This window comes from Gopherus flavomarginatus, chromosome 1 (assembly GCF_025201925.1).
Source record: "Gopherus flavomarginatus isolate rGopFla2 chromosome 1, rGopFla2.mat.asm, whole genome shotgun sequence".
Taxonomy (NCBI): domain Eukaryota; kingdom Metazoa; phylum Chordata; order Testudines; family Testudinidae; genus Gopherus; species Gopherus flavomarginatus.
This window is the reverse complement of record NC_066617.1, coordinates 155,259,414-155,278,308: the sequence shown is the minus strand read 5'-3', so window position 1 is coordinate 155,278,308 and position 18,895 is coordinate 155,259,414. Positions and strand designations below refer to the sequence as shown.

Sequence of the window (18,895 nt, the reverse complement as noted above, 5' to 3'; positions counted from 1 at the left end):
GTGCCTGATCAGGGGCTAGCAGACAACCAGATGTAGGCTTGATGGACCCCATCACTCTGCCTGTAGCTTGAGGAATGGACACTACATACAAGCTGTTCTGGGATTCAGACTGTGGAAATGTGGGAGGTGTTCCTTCTTGATTAGTTGTTCTCTGTAAAGATGTAACAAGTTTGAGCCCATGAGCTCAGGTACAAGCCCACCACGGCTCTATTCAGGGGTCAAAGGGGAAACCCTCACTAGGGAAATGAGACAGTGTGGATTGTGTCTGTAGTGCAGCAGAAATGTGCTGTGGCCCAGGATCTGCTAGGAGTGGTGGTACCCTGACACAACTAGGAAATACATTACTGAGAACAAAGACTGCTGAGGAAAGCTATGGCCCAGAACTACACTAAGAGCAGCAAAACCAAGGTACAGCTGGAAGATGCTGAGGCCAAAAACTGCTGGGGGCAGTGAATCTCTGCTACAGCTAGGAAACAGCAATGGGCCAACACTTCACTGGGAGCAGGGAAAAATTACCGACTGCGGAGAGACACTGGCGCAGCTAAGAGTAGCTGTGGGCCAGAATTCTACTGGGACCAGGGCAGACTCTGAGTGGCAAGAGATCTGATTTCACGCCTTCAGGGTGACAGAACCTTTTACTGGCATGGTTGACTCAGATGGATGTGAAGCAACCGCCTTGGGGGGTGACACAGAGGCTCACTGATGGTTCACTACTCTGTCAGCAACTCTCGTCAGGCCTGACATACTCACTACACCTCACACTCTAATGTCATGATATTTATTTAAAACGTGACACGTAATATATCATTTGAAATCTAACAACACACTTGTCATTAATAGCAGTGTGAAATGTTTGTAACAACGCTGTAGGTGAAATTATGGATATTCTCTGATATTATGTCTTGGAGACTGTAAAAAGATAAAGCAAAACAAAGTTGAATTGTCAAGAGAGTTTTGATACGGTAAAGAGAATCTTGTCTGAAAAGCCTGATCTAGATAGTACAGATTTTGACAAAAAGGTTTGCATTCTGTACAGATGCATCTGACATTGGTTTAGATGCTGTTCTAATGCAGTCAGAGGAAAAAAATAAGAAACACCTCATCACTTTCTTAACCAAGAAACTGATACTCACTGAACAAAATTAATTTGTCATAGAGAAAGAATGCTATGCCTTAGTGTTGGCAATCAGGCAAAGAAAAGCACATTTATATGCAAAGTAAAAAAAAGCCACCAGGGGAGCAAATGGGTAAAGATGACCACTTAACAATCTTGATGGTGGATAGAGACTTCACCTCAAGGAAGCCTTCCTTCCCCTAGAAGCAGACTCAATGAACTTAGGGAAGAAATAAGCAGAGAGAAAATCCCATTTTGTCATCCTACACCTCAGGAGATGAAGGAACCACGCACTTTGAGATCTGTGAAGGGTCCTGGCCAGAGCGTCTGGTCAGCCATGCTGGAAGAGAGACTTAATAAGAAACTCTTCTTTGAGCAAGAGATGCTAGTTAGTTAAACCAGGTTTTAGCTGTAGAAATGTATTTTTACTTTTGTTTGCTTGTAGCCTTGCTAACTTTATTCCTTACAAATGGTGTCATTTAAAACTATACTTTTTTGTATAATAAATCTGTTTTACTCTCACTAAAAACCAATTCAGTATTCTGATTAAAATAGAGTGTTTGTTAATCCCAGTTACGATAATAAACTGTTGAGTACTATCTCTTTAAGGGAGCGGCAAATATAATAACTTTTGTGAGTGTACAGTGATAGGCACTCTTCATTCAAGATAGGCATCTCTGAGAAACTTGGGAGCTAGCGTTCCCTGATTGTTACCTGCTCTGGAAGGTTTGGGCTGGAAGAGCCCTGAAGCCTTTGCTGGCAATGTAGACAAACGGGGATGTCAGAGAGCTGTCACATAATTTAGGAGAAGCAAAGGGGGTAACAATGTGACTCACAGTTCTGGGAACTCCAGCAAGTTGCCACAGTATTTTCCTAGGATTTTGTGAGAAGAAAGGAGAAATGAGAAGTGTATCAGGAGTCTTCCAGGTAGAATACTTTAATTTGTAATTGCCTGTGCAAGCTGTACTAACCTTTGAAATATTTTAGAAATTAACTGTTTAATTATTGACACTTATGTGCAGGTCAGCATGTTGTATTAGAGATGACAATAAACAGCTTCACATTATGAATATGCAAAAGCTATGAGAGAAGGAAGTGGCCTAACAAGTAGTGAAGACAAAGTCCACTAACAAGTCCTTGCTTTTGCACTGAAAAGGAATGTTACAGCTCTTACCAGCCATGTCATCAACAATATGACAAATCCATTTGACTCTGAATCACATATAGAGGTGCCTATCAACATATCTACTAAACTGCATGCAAAAGCAAATGTACAAGAGTCTCTACAGAAAATAGCAGATGTTGGCAAAGAACAAATTTATGAGAGGTGCATTTGATTCTGATGAGACATGTAGTACCTGACATCAAAACATTTGTTGACACAGCCTAGTAGACCAAATATAAGTCTGGCAAGGGAGGGACAATCACAGCAGCTACCAGTCCAGAAATTGTTTTCCATGGAGCCCTGTACCTAGCCAGATGCAGAGATGATGTTTCAACAACAGCTGTTCTTATGTACAGATCCTATTGGGTGACTATGTCCCTCCTCCATGCTGATGTAACAATGAGAACAGACAAAGTTGAATTAGGAGATCAGCTGGATGCTCAAACTGAAAGAATCAATGAGCTAAGAGCATGCAGCAAAGAAACCAGCATACATCAGAGATGCCATGTGTGTCACACAAGTGATGTCTGGAGACAAATTCCACACATTCAGTTAATTGCCTGCTGAGTAATTGAGACAGGTCCTGCAAGATTTGACAAAACTAATTCTGCAACTGAAGTCTTTGTCAGATAGGACAACAGTAACTCCATGAAAACTACAGAAACACAGCACTGGACAGGATCTAAGGTTGGATGCAAAAAATACAAGGTGATTGGTGTCTCCATAGAAAAAGTTTCTAAATTTGGCACCCAAAAAGCAATCATTTGTAAAACTCCTCTGTGCATATACGGTTTAAAATGCACCTGACAGTGTAGCACACCTAACACAAATACTCCTTGTTCCTGAAGGCCTTTCCAATGGTGAAGAAGTAAAGTCCATAATCAATAGAGGTACTGAAGAAATCCAAGGCTTGTTCAGTACTCAAGAGGAAGTGGATATAAAAACAGTTACTAACCTTTCCGTAACTGTTGTTCTTTGAGATGTGTTGCAGCATGTGTCCATTCCACTATAGGTGTTTGTACACTCCAGTGCACAGATGTCAGAAAGATTTTCCCTTAGCGATATCTCTCAGGGTAGCACAAGTGCCATCAACTGCCTCGCACACCATGTGCAGGCATAATGGGCTGAGCTGACCCTAACTCCATTCAGTTCCTTCCTACCACAAAGACTACAATAGAGAGGCGAAGGAGGGTGGGTCATGGAATGGACAAGCGCAACACATTTCGAAGAACAACAGTTACAGAAAGGTTAGTACCATTTTTTCTTCTTTGGGTGATTGCACATGTCCATTCCACAAGCAGTCCCAACTGGAAGTGGGTTCGGAGTCTATTTGATCAGAGACCAGAAGACCACTTGCCCAAATTTAGCAACATCTATACATTGCTGAGAGATAGCATAGTGAGAGGCAAAGGTGTGACACGATGAGCAGGCTGCCATTCTGCAGATGTCTAATACGGATAACTTGTGTTGATTGATAAATAACTTGCTCAAGTGATCTGCCAGTGTATTCTGAACCTCCAGGAGGTAGGCTGCTTTCAGAAATACAGATTTGTCGATGCAGAAGTCCCAGAGTAGTATTGCTTCCTGACAGAGTAGTGAAAATTGGGCTCACTCCCACTTGTTTACATAAAACATGGCAGTCGTATTGTCGGTCAGCGCCAATATTCCCCTTCTCCTGATGCCAGGAAGGAGTGCCATTCAAGCTAATCAGATAGACTGCAGCTCCCTGATCTTTATATGCAGACTGAGATCTTGCGGAGACCAGAGACCTTGCATCTGCAGGGCTTCTAGGTGAGTCCCTCAAACCAGGTCCAAGGCATCCATGACTAAGGCAAGAGTTTGTTGAGGACAGATGAAAAGAACTTTCTTGCAGACACTGGGTCTGTCCACCAATCTAGGAAGGATAAGATGTGACTTGGTACACACACTAACATGTCTAACTAACATGGCACCTTTTTGGAGAATCCACCTCTGCCAAGCAGCCGTGAAGGAGTCTGAGATGCATTCTGATGTACTGGACCACATAAGTGCATGATGCCATGCAGCCCAGCAATTTCTCACCATGGCGAGAGGATAAGCCTATGAGTCCAGAATTTGCATGAAACCTTGCTTGCAGTAGTAAGGCCCTAGCCATTGTTAACACCAGGATCATTCCAATTGTATTTTCTGCACCAGAGACAGGACTGATTTGTCTGAGTCGATCAGCAATCAGAGTGCATCTAAAGTGGATCAGATTTTGCCTGTGCTGAACACCTCTGTGACCTGGGGATTGATCTCTTATCAGCCAGGTGTCCAGGTAAGGGAATCCCTGGATGCTTGTCCTCCGGACTAAAGGCACTACCACAGCCATGCACTTTGTAAAAACACATGGAGCAGACATCAGACCAAAGCAGAGTACTGTGAACAGTTAATGGCAAATGTTGCAGTAAATCTCAGAAATTTTCTGTAGCTATGATGAATTGTCACATGAAAGCAGGCATACTTTAAATGAGAGCAGCATGCCAGTCCCCCCAGCTCCAGGGAAGGAATAATGGAAGTAGAGTGATCATCCGAAATTTCCATTTTTTCGGGAACTTGTTTAACTGTCTTAGATCTAAAATAGACCTGAGACCTTGGTTTGCTTTCAGTATCAGGAAGTATCAGGAGTAAAACCCTTTCCCCTGAACAAAGGATGGATCTCCTGTATAGCTCCCACAAGGAGTACCGACTGTATTTCTTGCAGTAACACTTTCTCATGAGAGGGGTCCCTGAAAACAAACAAGGAAGGAGGATACAGGGGAGCTAAGGGGGTGGTAGAAATAAATTGGAGTGTATACCCCACTTCCACCGTGGTTAGAACCCACCAATCTATTGTGATGTGGGCCCAAAGCATAATGCAAGGGGGACAGGGTGGTCTCCAAAAATTGGCAAAGAAACAAATGGAACTCTTAGAACTGGGAGTCTGCTCTCTGCTTGCTCATCAAAATGAGCTCTTGGAAGATGCAGCCTGTCTTGATGAAAAGGCAACTGCCAAAGCAGGAGATGTGGGTGGGTGTTTTTTGTAACCTCTCCTCCCGCTCCTTGACAGGTCTTGGGCTCAACGGGCAAAACCCTCAAAACACTGGGATAGGTGAGGATGGAATGCTTTCCACTTCCCTGCTGGGATGTAAATGCCCAGGGATTTCAGGGCTGCTCTAGAGTATTTGAGACTATGCAGAGCTTCCTCCCTCTTTTCTGAGAAGAGTGGTTGCTCTTTAAAAGGTAGGTCTTGGCTTGTCTGTTGTACCACTGGAGGGAGGCCAGAAGTGCATAACCGGGACAAGTGCCTCATCATGATAGCAGAGGTTATGCATCAGTGGTCCTGACAAATTAAGAAAGAGTGATGGACAAGCTGCAATTGCTGCAGAAAGGAAGATAGTACAAGTGGGGTATGATCAGAGCAAGAAAGAGGAGGAGACCAACAAACAGCTGAATTGCTTGCACCTTAATCTAGCCATCAAAAAGGACAAGTCACTGGTCAAACTCCCACCATGTGAGGTCAGTTCTGAAGCATGTCAAAAGAACATCTTGGCCAACAAAGATTTCAGTGTCTTTACATATAAGTAAACCAGCCATTGGATCACGATTACAACATGGACAGGGAAAAGTGGATAATTAACTACTTCCTATATTCTTCAAGGGCCCACTAGCATCTGAGCTTCCTCAAGACCTTATTTGCGTCTGTATCAGTAGGTTGGCTGCACAATCAACTATGTCTCTAGTCCGAACTCTCTTGCACAGAACTGTGTACATGACAAGGAAATGAAGATTAGGATAACCCACAAATTCTCAACAGAAATCAAAATGATGAACAAGTTGATGACAAAAAATATCAACAGTGCTATTACACATCAATGATACCTGTAAATTTTCATTATTAGATTTTGTTTTACCATTTAGATTGTTCTTTTAAGGCTTGCAGGTCACAAAGAAATCCAAATTTGTGTCTTGAAATAATATATAGAGTCATTAAAAGAAACCAATGCAAATATTTCAAACTAGTCATTTTAACATGTTCGTGGTGTCATTGTTTATTCCCATTTCTATAGGAATGGCACAACTTAACAACTCCACATCATACCTCACCTTGAAGTAGACATAATAAGCTTTCAAATGATGTATGATGTGCATGTGTGTAGAGAGGACACATTTAATCAACTGAATTGATGATGTCCGTCACTCTTCTACTTACATGATCCAATGGGTAAAAATAAGGTTTAAATGTTAACAATGAGAGTAATTAACCGCTGGAACAATTTATCAAGGATTATGGTGGATTCTCTAACCATTTCCAAATCAAGACTGGATGTTTGTCTAAAAGATCTGCTCTAGTAATTATTCTGGGGAACTTCTATAGCCTATCATATTGGAATTCAGACTAGATGATCACAACAGTCCATTCTGGCCTCGGAATCTTTGAATCTATTAATGTAAGATGGGACAATGGACTGCTTATAAAATGGAACAGATGAAGTAGGAACTATGCATGTTAACCTTTACTTACCGTGCTGTAATGCTTATTACAATTTGAGGAAATGCAAAGATTTCAATCATTCTTCGACTGTAACTACAGTAGTTTCCCCTTATGAAAGCTGTATTACAGCAGTTAAAATGAAAAAGAAAAAGCTGCATCCCATATCCTAACCCTCCTGCACTCAGCTGGAGTCATTGAAAACCAATTTATGCTCTGATCAAAGAGCATCACTACTGCTGTGAGGCAAACCTTGGTTTTCCTGTATATTTCTAAAACATGACATTATTTGTCCCGTAGGGTAGCAGAAGGCATACGTGTTACACTCAGATTAGGACATCAAAAATTATGTTACTGAAGAAAAATAGCGTGCAGTTAATTTAAAATATTAATCCTGTGGAAATCACTGGTGATCAAAAATCTCTCTCAATGGATTTCTCCCATTATGTATTTCACAGAGGAAAATGTTGCACATGCAGATATTTTACACTTGTTGCCTTCAGTAAAGCTTAATGGCAAATCACTGCCTCAACCACTCCTTCCCTTCCCCTACTTACCCTATGCATGCACACACAGAGACTGTGTCTTCACTGACAAAAAAGGGTGTGTTGGGGGAAGGAGGTAAAGTAACTAACACACCAGTTATCTCACTGTAAAATCCAAGACAAGACACCTGTAGTTTTTACCACAAGGTAGGCTAGTGAGGTCAGCAATATAGCCCCATTTATGGCTGACCTCACCTAGTTTATCTCAAAGTAAAATTACAGTTCCTCACCTCCACTATTTTAACAAAGGGAACACAAATTGTGTTAGTTACTGCTGAGTAAAAAAAACAAACACTTTTTTTTTTTAAATCAGTGAAGACAAAGTCACACTCAACAGTATGTCAGCGATCCTTCTATCTTCCAATTTACCTACTTATATTGGTTGGCGTCTCTTCAACAGTGATTTCTACATATTTTATAGTTCATACTTGACATATCAGCTTTTGCTGTGTAGTTGAGGATAGTAAAAACCAGGAAAAAGTTTTGCAATTAAGGTAGAAATGGAGAAATATTATAACCGAGAAGTATTGCATAGTTATTCAGCTGAGTGATACTGCACCAGCTTACATAGTTCTGATCTGTTAAGAGAACTAAAATGATTTTATTTCTAATATCAGCACAATGATAGGTGAATAGAATAATCGAGATGACTATGGTACATTTTTCTCCAATAATTTTACACTTGTACATATAGTTAATTTCTTTTATTATATACATGTAATGCACCAACTCTGGAAACAGCATTGTTTAATCCAAGCTCCATCCACAACAAAAATTTATATGAAACAGACATAAAAATGAGAGACCGTTCTACTGGGCTCAGCTTATCCTCAGAGTGATCTGACACCCTCAGAGTTTTCAAGGTGTGTTTGCTCCCCACTCCCACCCCTGCTTTGTGGGGCCCAGCCTGCTGTTGCTCCTCCTCTCTATGACTGCTCTCAGGCAGATAAGCAGAATGAAATGTTAGCTCTGTGTTGCCTAGCAACAAACACTGATATGTGGCAGCAGCCAGAGCCAGTTCCCACATTTTAAGGCAGCAGCAAGCAGTTGGCTCAATGTAGCTGCCTGATCTCTCTCACTCTCACACTCACACACACGCAGCTGAATAGCAGCTAGACAGTGAAACAGGTCCAGAAACAAAAACAAAAACAAAATGATGGTTTGCCAAGCCAAAAGCATTGGCTCACCAAGCCAACCCAATTTGAGACCTGACCTCCTTCATTTGATATCTTACTTGTTAGTCCAATATATCTGCACCAGCTGAAAAAAGAGCATCATCCATTAGGAAAGATCTTTATCACATTTTCTAAATCTACAAGAAAGAGATATCTATCAGACCAGATTTTCTTAACACAACATATCCCTTGCCAAATACTGTGCACAAGCAGAGTTTGGAACTGCATAGCAGGATGGTTACGCACTGTTATGTTTTTAATGTCACAACATTCTGTATCATTAAAGTGCATCACTTCTGCAGACAAATTAATTTTCCTTTATTAAAACACTGTGTAACTGATATATTATGACACTCAAACCTAACAGCACTCTCTGACCTACTCTCAGCAATTCATTTCATTCTTAAGTATGCACAAAACTGAAAAATCAGAAGACAAAGTGATAAGATTTTAGAATTGTCAGGGCTCTTTAATTTCAGGAAATACCAAACAATATACGTGTGCATATCAATTATTTTATTCACAGTGCTTCATGTTGTGCAGAAGACTGTAGTCTATGCTGACCAAGGTAACAAAGTCACACTCAGCACAGCCTGTTACATAAAATTGTCTATAAAAACAAAAGTGAGAGACAAATAAACCAGTACAAACTAGATTATTTAAATTAAAAGAAATTGGATATGGCTTCAAAGCTCCAGCTAAAGTCATGTGCTATTATAACAATGAGCTGAAAGTTACTAGAAATGTTTATAGCAAAAATCACTGAAAAGTGGCCGGATTGGTTCATTTTAATTGTGAGGCTGCCACCTCTTCTTGGACACTGTTTATGTGGGGGTCAACTAAATGGAGGGGGATGAATGGACTGTTAGGAGCAAGTTTTAGCAATTCATGGCTGCCACCCTCAGTCTCCTGGGACCACAGAATCCATCAAGACACTGCTGGGCCTTCATTGTTCTGATCCTGAAAGATATCCTGAAGCAAAGTGGGCCAGAGAGGGGGAACCAGATGACATCACCACCTCCCCTGACTTTAGCTAAATCCTAAACTCTACTTGGGATGTGAACCTTAAGGTTGGTCTACACTAGCAACTTATGTCAGTATAACTATGGCAATCAAGGGTGTGGAAAATCCACCCCACTGAGAAACACAGGTCTACCAACCTAACTCCCAGTCTAAACAGCACTGACTGGAGAAGCCATCCTGTCAGCATAGGTAGTATCCTCACTAAAGCGCTACAGCAGTGCAGCTGCATCGACACAGCTGCACCACTATTCCCTTTTAAGTGCAGACAAGCCCTTAGATTCCTGTTGTGACACCTTCTCCCTCATATGTCATTTTCCTTCCCAACCTTACTTTTCTTACCTATCTCTCATCTTTCTGACTTAGCAGCCAAAGTTACTCCATCTTTTCAACAGTGCTGGTACCCTGTTGACCAGAGAGACAGCTAAAAGGAACATATAATTACCCAACACTGATAAAAGTTTGCCAATTCTTAGACTGGCTGATGAGACCAAGTGCTGGACCTGTGTTTCTCCACCAATGAGGCTGCAAGTGAAAATCAAAACCAGAGAAACTAAGTTTTCTACCTTTGCTATTTCTTTCTCTGTCCTTTGTATGTGTTTGTCTTGTTTTGTCTTAAAGGAAAAACAATTAACTCTAACCACAATAGCAATAACAACAGCTAAGGACCTTTTTAACCTTTTTAAACCTTTTATTCTTTTCTCCCAAAAAGGACAATACTACCTTTAATACCAACTAAAAACTGTCACACAAGGGTTTCTCCCTATACAGGCCTCTAGACAGCTAAAAGGAAAGTGAACAAAGGATATTGTTAAAATGGAAACTTAACTTAATACTTTACATATCAGTGGCGGTTGTTATAATGGAAGTGATCAGTGACAAGGTGACATGGAACCTAAAAATGCCTTTCATTTTTAAACACTGCAATAATGAAAGAGAGTTTCGTTAACATCTTATCCCTAGCTGGGCCCAAGATATGCTCTTATCAACACACCTGTCAAACCATATTTTGACGAAGCTCAATAATTTTATGGCTAAAGAATTTTCACAGATTTTCAACACTACATCAACCAACAAATAGGAAATAGCAGCAAGTCAGTATCTTCACAGCTCTACCAATTTGGACTGGATTTTTTTTTACTCACCACTATTAAAAAAGCCACAAGCCTAGATCATAAAAAAGCCTTACTTATTTTTTAATATACTATATGCATATCTCTCTTAAAAGGTCCAAGAAGTACCAACCCTTTGCTCCTTTTTTAAACTCTGCTTTATCCATAAAAGCACTATTGCACAATTGCTTTCTTTCAGATATTAAACTGATAAAAACAGATTTTTTTTATTAAAGCTATTGTTTAAAATTAAATATACACAAGTTAAGAGGGAAGGTCCTGTACATCTAGGCTTGAGTTATGAGGGATTACAGGTATCGCTTACAAGGATCACGAGATACATACACATCACATAATCAGCACAGACCCAGATTGGGGTGTGGGAGTTTTTAAAGCATCAGTGGACTCGGGTACGTCACCCATGGAACGTATTAAGAGTCCAAGTCAGTATCAGTGTAGCGAATAAGTACATGGGTTGGGTGCGTCCCTTAGTTTGTCAGGAAAGGAAGTGGGTTATTTCCCTGATTGGTAGTCTCTATTACTCAACATAGTATTGACAGTGTCCTGTGATGTGTTCCATATAGATGTGTCTGGATCACCTAATGGTGTTGGACACCATGAGCTGTCTCATGAGCCAGGTGTAGCATCAACCAACTCCGCACGGTCTCAGTACTGGCTCGTTCTGGGGGTCCCACGAGCCCAGCGCTCCCACGATCAGGGTGTGTATCTGGACCTTATAGACCTGGACTCTCAGGGTGTTGGCTAGCGGGGTGTACATCAACACCTTCCGTGCTCGGGCCTCGTGGAAGGCTGTTGACCTGTTTTCAAATGGCACCATGACATCTATCATGAGGACCTTCTTCTTTTCTGCATCCGTCACGACAATGTCGGGCCGCAGTCGGCTGTCTCGGGGATGGCGGAGTCAACGGTGGTCTTCCCCAGGGACGGTGGGATGACTTTCAGCAGCCTGTTCTGGATGGTGTTGTGGCGGTGCCGCTAGGGTCCAGAGTGCTGTTTGCATCCACACTGGACGTGGGGCAGGGTCTCATTGGCGTAGCCGCATTTCCTGCAGCGCTTGTCCCGGTTGCCGTGGCAGATGGCTCCGTTGAGGGGAACGCAGTTGAGCTGGGCCCGGTGCGTGAAACACAAGTCGGCGAACCTGGTGAAGCTGTCCTTGGGGAGGAAGTGGTTGCTGCATCCCACTTGCTGGACACCTTGAACACCCTGCCCTGGTCCAGCTTCCGCTTGAGGTTCTCGGCATAGTGGCAGCAGATGGGTCAGGGTCCTTTCCTTTCAGGATCTTTTCCAGCATCGTTCTGGTGGTTGGGGTGATGATGGTGTGATCTTTATGCACAGCACCTGTATTCCCAGCTCCCAGCCCTCCTCGCACCACTTCCAGGGGCAGCCGATCCTCTTTTCTAGGCGTTTCAAGGCATTGCAGGTGCGGGACCAGAGAGAGAGAGAACAGGTCCCCCTCCATCTCCCGAACTCAGCCTCCAGGGAGCCGCTGAGGTAAGTGGCAACGTCCTGCTTGGAGGGAGCCATGGCGATGCATTTCCTGACCACGTCCTGTACGGCTTCCTGCTCAATGCTCCACACCATCAGGTCTGGGCACATCAGGAGGCGGAAGGTGTGGGTCATCATCACCATGTTGCACAGGTCACCCATCCAAGGTTGGCGCTGCCCTGCATGCGGGAAATGTAGATGATGTCAGTGCTGGCCTTCTGGGGAAGGTGGAGCCATTTCCTCACCAGCCGCCTGATGGTGCTATCGGCCTCGTTCAGGGGCACCTTGGCTACGGCTGATCCTCTGAGGACAAAGGAGATGCAAGAGATCAGGAAGGTATTGAGGGCGTTGAATATTTGCCGGGGGCGAGCAGGGAGGAGTCAATTTGGGCCGCATCTTGCAGGATCTCTGCGATAGTGTCTTCAGGGGGCCATCGGATGCAGACTCCTGTGGGCATGCCCAGGTGTTGGCATACCTCTCCCTCCTCAAGGAAGGCCATGAGCTTGCCCTGGATCAGGAAAATGACGCCCAGACCAGAGCCCTGGCACTGCCACTAATGTGGAGGGAGGTGCACTTTTGGTTGAAGTGGAGGCTCATCCATTTGGCGGCTCGGCAGGTGACATCAAGCATTTGCTGGAGGCTTTCTGAGCTGTCAGCAACCAGGGCCAGGTTGTCTGAATAGGCCAGAATGCTGATTTTCTTGCCGTGCAGGTTGAAGCTGGTCGGGATGCTGGAGATGGCTCGGATGAGCGGTTCCATGGCCAGGTTGAGGATGATGGGGCTGAGAGGGCAGCCTTGTTTCACATCGCAGCGGATAGGGATGGCGTCCGTCTCTCCATCCATGGCGCAGATGGTGGTGGTGCAGTCCTCGCAGAGGTCTCGGAGGATCTGGATGAAGGTTTCTGGCATTTGTTGAAGATGGCAGCAAGCAACAAGCAGCTGGGGTCTCACTTCTTCAGCAGGTGGTAGCGGATGCCATCTTTTCCAGGGGCAGTGTTTTTGGTCCTCATCAGCCTCGCCAGAACTTCCTGCAGGGAAAAATCTCACTCCAGATCCTCCGTGAGGTTGATCTGGGGTAGCAGGAGAAGGCACTCTGGGCATCACACGTCAGTTAGGGTTAGGGTCCTTGAAGTAGGAGTAGAGCCTCTCGGGCTAGATGGCACAGTAGAAGAAGGTCCCGTTAAGGATCTCCCTCATAGCTTTCGAGCAGTTCGTCCTGCATAGTTTCTGAATAAGGGATTCAGCTGACAGATCGTAGTGGTAGCCGGCATCCCCTCTCCTGCCTTCTCTGGCAGTGTCATTATGGCTTGGCGCGGGAATCTGCAAGTGGTCCATGCGACCTCCTGGGGTTCCCTCCTTCTGGCTGTGATTTCCACAGACAGTTCTGCAGTTAGTTTGTCCATCAGGGTTTCGAAGTTCTCGAAGTTGTCAGCCTTTGCCAGCTCCTCCGTCCAGGCGGATTGCCACGGTATGGCAACCCTCGCTCATGGCCATTGCTCCTCCTGCTGCGTTGTCTCCACAGGTTCAGGTGCTGCGTGGACGGCCTTGTTGTTCCTCAGACTGGAGAGTGGTATTCAGGTGGAACTTGGGGGTTAGGGGGTCCTGGTGTGGTGCGGGGGGCAGCTCTCGGTGTCTCCGAGGCTGCGCTGGATCTTCCAGGAGAGAGTAGGGTTCTGGAAGCACCGGTGCTGGACTTTGTGGGGGGGGCGCGGTTGTGTCTGGAAGAGCTAGGGATGGTTCTGGTTCTCCTGCAGGGGGTATGTGGCTGGGGGGTCCTCTGTGGGGCATGGGATTCTTGGCAGTTGGAGTCTTGCTGGGCAACTTTGGAGGAGGTGTTGGGTCTCCAAGGGGTGGGGTCCGGCCGTGGGATCTAGGGGCTGTGGGAGGTTCCTCCTTTGGCTGGATGTTGCTGGGCGGCCTAGGGGGCGATGCTAGTTGCTCCTACAACAGGGTGGTATGAGGTTACATGTTGGGGAGAGCTCCCCCGTCTTGTATCCGTGTTGTGCCAGATGGTTTCTGTGAGGCCACTGAGACATCTGGTGAGGTTGCTGACTTGCGACATAATGGTGATCTCCCTCATGGCAGGATCCAGCGTGGGGATTCTGGAGACGGGGCTGGTTCTTTTGGTGGCATCATCTTGTTGTTCAGCCCTCAAGGCGGGGGTCGCACTTCCCTCAGTTGGCAGTTGGTCCCCCCTTACATGCTGTGGCTCTGGGGAGGCTGGCTGGGGTGCTGAATCCAGAGCGTTGGTGGGGGTCAGGGTTGGAACCCACAGGGTGTCAGTGGGATTGACCTTCGTGGTCGTGAAGGGTCCTTTGCATGTGGTTTGATAGTACTTACATTTCTTTTGAGTCTTGAAGGGCAGATTGCAGTGGCTACACCAGAAGGCGATCTGTTTGTTGTGGGCCTTCCATGGAAGAGGAAGCAGAAGGGGCAGAGGAGGAGGCCCGTAGGGATTGGGTACTGGAGGTAGATGCAGTAGTCTTCCCCTGCCTCACCCACTGTGGGGCAGACCTCTGTTGTGCCTGCAGACTTGCCAGGTGATTCCTCTCAGTATGGCAGAGAAGCTTGAGGAGGTGATGTTGCTCCTGGGGGGAGCGGGGGTGCTAGACTCATTGGCCATGATATCTCTTTGCTTGGAAGGATAGCGTGTGACATCAAGATCCTGGGCTGTGGAGTGCAAGTAGTTTCGGGGTCCTGGAATTAGGAGATGGTTCCTTCAGGAGCATCCCTCTCTGGAGCAGCGGGGCAGCAATCAGTATCCTGGTCCTGGGTCATCATGGGGGGCTCCTCTGGTAGCAGCCTTCCCATCAGGGCAGTGATCAGCATCCTGGTCCTGGGTCATCGAGGGGGCTCCTCTGGTTACAGCCTTCTCAGGAGCAGCAGGGCAGCGCTTAGCATCCTGGTCCTGGACAGTGGGAGAGGTTCTCCAGGGATCCTTCTCCTGAAGAGCTGGCGAGAAATTGTTGCACCTGGATATGAGGTCCCAAAGAGCCATCCTTGTGGTGCTAGGTCTCCTTGCAGATATCCCCAGGGGGGTTTTCATCCTTGGTGCCTCACAGAAGACACGGATCACCAGCAAGGGTGGTCTTCGAGATGGGCTTCCGCTGAGCTTTCTGAGAAGTAGAGGATGCAGGAGCAGCAGGAGCTGCTGAGAGCGCAGCTGGGAGTGTCTCAGAAGCAAAGAGAGGGTTTTCTTCCAAAGTAGCAGCAGCAGAGTGTATCTTCAAAGCAGCATCGATTTTCTCAAAAATGGCAACAGAAGAATCCATCTTCAGAGCAGGTGTTGCAGATGTCCATCAAAATAAATTAAACTGATAAGAACAGATACTATATCTTGTCTTAGTCAAACACTGACTACCTAGCTCACACTTTTAGCAGACTCTGCTTTATGATTTAAAATTACTGGAAGTCATACACCTTTTCAAAATAAATATTAGCCACAGTTTCAGGGAGAACACAGCATCCCTGCTTGGATTTATATAAATCCATTCTGTAAATTGGTGCAAGTCCACACTGCCTCTCCCTACTAAAATGGAAATGTATAGACAATGCCTTGGGAAGTGAAGGGGGAGGGGCGAGAGGGAGTGCACACATTAGAGGAACAGCTAGTTTGCCATCTAGATTTAATCATATCAGCTTCATTTAAGTGTAATTTGTAACCTGGTTTCTGGCAGATTCAGGCATCCAGAGGAAGGACTTGCCTTTAACAGGCAAACCAGTGATGCCATTCTTTGGCTCACTCCACAAATCACCAATGAATTTAAAGCGAACTACAACACAGGGCACAATGCTATGCAAAGGGATGATATGCTTTTTAATTACACACAGATTTTTACCCTCTCCTAATTTTTCATGAGACAGTAGCCACAAAGAGACGGGAAAATCTTCAATTTCAACAGCTGGTTCTGCTTAATTAATTAGATCACTTAATGAAAGCCCCTTAAATTAGATTCCTTGACAAGGGGATGGCGCTAATTCAGGGAGAACAGGGGTTTTAAAAGCCAGCTTCTAAACGACCAGAGGAGCAAGAGAACAAGAGTAGCAAACAGGAGAGTTTTGCCAGGCAGTTTAGAGAGGTAGCATGAGAGCCAGATACACTTAATAAACATTCTCTAAACTTGAGCCAAAAATGCCACCCTCCTGTCCTGTCCAAATTTGGGACTCTCCTTCCAGATGATGCTCTTGCACTGAGGTCATCCCTCCTGGGGAAAGAACCCCAGATATTAGGAATAAATAGGTAATAGTAATGGGGGATTCGATTATTACAAATATAGATAGTTGGGTTTGTGATGACTGGGAGAACTCTATGGTGAAGTGCCCACTGGGTAAGAAGGTTGTGGACCTCTTGAGACATCTTGACAGACTTAAGTGCAGTGCTGGGGAGGACCGGTGGTCACTGAACAAGCAGGTACCAAAGAGAAAGATAAGAGAGAAATCATGGAAGCCAAATTTAGGCTGCTAGAAAGGAGATTAAAGTCCAGAACCTCCATAGCATTTTCTGAAATGTTTCCAGTTCCACATACAGGAACAGATAGACAGGCAGAACTGCAGGGTTTCAGTGCATGGATGAGATGATAGTGTTGAGAAAAGAGACTTAGGTTTCTTAGGAATTGGTGAACCTTTTGGGAATGGAGGAACCTATACAGAAACAAGGGGATCTACTAAACCAAAATGGAACCAGATTGCTGGCACAAAACTAACATAAAAAAAATTAAGTACCTCAGAAGCAGAGACCCTGCCAAACACTCAGAGAGGCCACTAGACCATCGAGCTGCTAAATGAACACTCACAGAAGACAAGACCATTGTGGAGATGCTGAATGAATTGTTTGCATCAGTTTTACTGCAGAGACTGTGAGGGAGATCACTGCACCTGTGCCATTCTTTTTAGATGACAAATCTGAGTGACTGTCCCAGACTAAGGTGTTGATAATGGAGGATTTGGAACAAATTGATAAATTAAATAGTAATAAGTCACCAGGACCGGATGGTATTCACACAAGAGTTCCAAAGGAATTCAAATGTGAAATTGCCCAGCTACTAACTGTGGTCTGTAACCTATCATTTAAATCAGACTCTGTACTAGATGACTGACAGGTAGCTAATGTAACACTGATTTTTAAAAAAGGGTCCAGAGGTAATTTGAGTAACTACAGGCTGGTATGCCTTACTTCACTACCAAGCAAACTGACTGAAACTATATTAAAGAACAGAATTATCAGACACTTAGATTAACATAATTTGTTGAGGAAGAGTCAACATAGCTTTTGCAAAGGGAAATCATTAGAATCATTACAGTTCTTTGGGAGGGTCAACAAACATGTGGACAAGGCTGATCCAATGATTACAGTGTACTTGAACTTTCAGGTATCAGAGGGGTAGCCGTGTTCGTCTGGATCTGTAAAAGCAACAAAGAGTCCTGTGGCACCTTATAGACTAACAGACATATTGGAGCATGAGCTTTCGTGGGTGCATGCATCCAACGAAGTGGGTAGTCACCCACGAAAGCTCATGCTCCAATACGTCTGTTAGCCTATAAGGTGCCACAGGACTCTTTGCTGCTTGAACTTTCAGAAAATCTTTGACAAGGTCCCATATCAAAGGTTCTTAAGCAAAGTAAGCAGTCATGGGAAAAGATGGAAGGTCCTGTCATGGATCAATAACTGGTTAAAGGACAGGAAACAAGGAGTAGGAAAAAAAGGTAAGTTTTCACAGTGGAGAAAGGTAAATAGCAGGGTCCCCCAAGGATCTTTATTGAGACAAGTGCTGTTCCACATATTAATAAATGATCCAGAAAAGGGGATAAACAGTAATGGTGGCAAAGTATGCAGACGATACAAAACTAGTCAAGCTGGTTAAGTCCAAATCTGACTGTGAAGAGTTGCAAATGGATCTCACAAAACTGCGTGACTGGACAACAAAAAGGCAGATGAAATTCAATATTGATAAATGCAAAGTAATGCACATTGGAAAACATAATCCCAACTATACATACAAAAAATATGATTAGGAACATACAAAAAGATGGAATCTAAATTAGCTATTACCAGTCAAGAAAGAGACCTTGGAGTCACTCTGGATAGTTCTCTGAAAACATCCACTCAGTGTGCAGCAGCAGTCAAAAAAGCTAACAGAATATTAGGAATCAATAGGAAAGGGATCGATAATAAGATGGTACATTTTATAATTCCACTATATAAATCCCTGGTATGCCCACACCTTGAATGCTGTTTACAGTTCTGCTCATCCCATCTCAAAAAAGGTATATTACAATTGGAAAATGGTACAGAGAAGGGCTACAAAAATGATTAGGGTTATTGAACAGCTTCTATTGGAGGAGAGATTGAAAAGACTGGGATTGTTCATCTTGGAAAAGAGACAACTAAAGGGGATATAACAAGTCTATAAAATCATGAATGTTGTGGAGAAAGTGAATAGGGGAGTGTTATTTACCCCTTCACATGACACAAAAACCAGGGGCTACCCAATGAAATTAACAGACAGCAGGTTTAAAACAAACATAAGGAAGTACTTCTTCACACAATGCATAGTCAACCTGTGGAACTCATTGCCAGGGGACATTGTGAAGGCCAAAAGTATAACTGGGTTCAAAAAAATAATTAGATAAATTCATGGAGGATAGGTCCATCAATGGCTATTAGCCAAGATTTTCAGGAACTAAGCCTTCAAGCCTTTTTAAAACTTCATACCTGCTAAAACCCATATTCTTGTGCTTTGAGCTCCACTCTTTTTACATTCAACTCCTA

The 18,895-nt window shown here is 44.2% G+C and overlaps 1 protein-coding gene across 1 annotated transcript in view; it reads right to left on the bottom strand.

Annotated features, from left to right (window-relative positions):
* The window catches only part of MAN1A2 (mannosidase alpha class 1A member 2), a 310,617-nt gene that overhangs the window by 193,709 nt on the left and 98,013 nt on the right, over positions 1 to 18,895 (bottom strand). The gene's annotated exons all lie outside the window — the stretch shown is intronic.